A 1,584-nucleotide genomic window follows, 5' to 3' on the forward strand; every position below is an offset into this window, starting at 1 on the left:
GGTAACAGAGAAATCCCAATTTGAAAAGAAAAATGTAGTTCTCTCCCAACAGCAAGGGGAAAAAAAAAAACCCACATTATTGAACCTCATCACTGCGGAAGGTGGTTGGCAAAGATTCTTCTGGTGAAAACTTTTCAACTTGTCAAGTGGGTTCTGAAGACTACAGAGAATTGGTAGGCGGTGTGGTATGCAAAAGAGAAAAATAGCAGAAGTCATGAAGTGCCGATGACTCAGATCAGAGCAATTACAGAAAAGAGTGAAGGGGATGCTAGGTACCTAGAGCTGCAGCACTTTGTAAATGCTTCCTTCTCAGAGACAAGTAGGTAGAGAGCCTCTGGACAGTGCGAATGACTGGAAGGAAGGAGAGTGATGCCCAGAAACTCTATTCAGAGCTCTTACCATTCTCTAACCCCCTTAGTTATACAGAGGCAGGGAATACCTAGTGGCAAGAAGGATAATTTATCCAGCATGGGAAAATGCCTAAGAAGAACCTATATTTGTTAAAACTTTCAATTGCAATAATCATGTTAGGAAGTCAACTTCTTTGTCACCTCTGGAGGATGATGTCCTGAGGAAAAAGTACAAGACCACCAACCACATTGGGTGGAGTCATCATATGTTTGGTGGTTCTGATTGGAATAATATGCACGAAAAAAAAGCCACCTTCAGAGGTTTGGAGCTCTGTTTCCTGCCCACCACAGAGGATCTCTTCCACATGCCTTCCATTTTGTGAACACTCAGACTTCTGAAAAGTTAAGGAAAACACCCCTTCCCTAATCATGTATATGGCTGGAATCAGTGTAAGACCAGCATAAGGGTAAATGAATAGCTGTGCAGAGATTGACAAGATCCCTTCATTTATGGAAGATTGACCCCAGTAAGCAAAGTACACTGGTGATGGCTATTCGTCCTGTCTGGACTTCTGTAGACTTAAGTAACATACAAAATTGGAGGGTGCAATTTTAAAAAATTTTTTGCTTAAGACTAAGTAGAGAGATCCAATTCAAATACAGACCCATGAGGTAGAAAAACACACACTGTTAATCTGAGTCTTGAAACAGGAAAACACACACCTTTAATCCAGAAATTGACACTAGATGGCACACCTTTAACTGGGCCACACCTTCTACTGGGGGCCTATATAAACACATAGAAGAAGGAAGATTTGTGTCTCTGCCTGCTTGCTTGCATCATATTAGCAAGCCCATTTCTTCACTTACATTAGAACCTACCTCTTCAGGATTCTGGTCTATATTGAAGAACACCCTAGACTTCAAACTTTATAGACTAACTCAACTTTAACCTCCAAACTACCTCCAACAGAAATGTCAGGGGACATGGATGCCACTGAGCAGGTCTACACACATATCAGTGTCCAGAAGTTGTGCTACAAATGGACCATCAGCAACTTTTCATTTTACATGGATGGATGGAAGTAGGGAAAATATCACAAGCCCAGTGTTCTCATTACAGACCAGTGACGAAGTGGCATGGTGTTTGAGAGTACACCCAAATGGGGTCCTCCGGTAGTACTATGTCCAATTTCCGGATGAACTGCCAAACTGATTTCCAGAGTGGTTGTAT

At 41.9% G+C, this 1,584-nt stretch overlaps 1 pseudogene; it reads left to right on the plus strand.

Moving 5' to 3' along the window:
• Positions 1 to 225: 225 nt before the first annotated feature.
• Positions 226 to 1,584, plus strand: part of LOC116081092 — a 3,530-nt pseudogene continuing 2,171 nt past the window's right edge.

This window comes from Mastomys coucha, unplaced genomic scaffold (assembly GCF_008632895.1).
Source record: "Mastomys coucha isolate ucsf_1 unplaced genomic scaffold, UCSF_Mcou_1 pScaffold6, whole genome shotgun sequence".
Classification (NCBI taxonomy): Eukaryota; Metazoa; Chordata; class Mammalia; order Rodentia; family Muridae; genus Mastomys; species Mastomys coucha.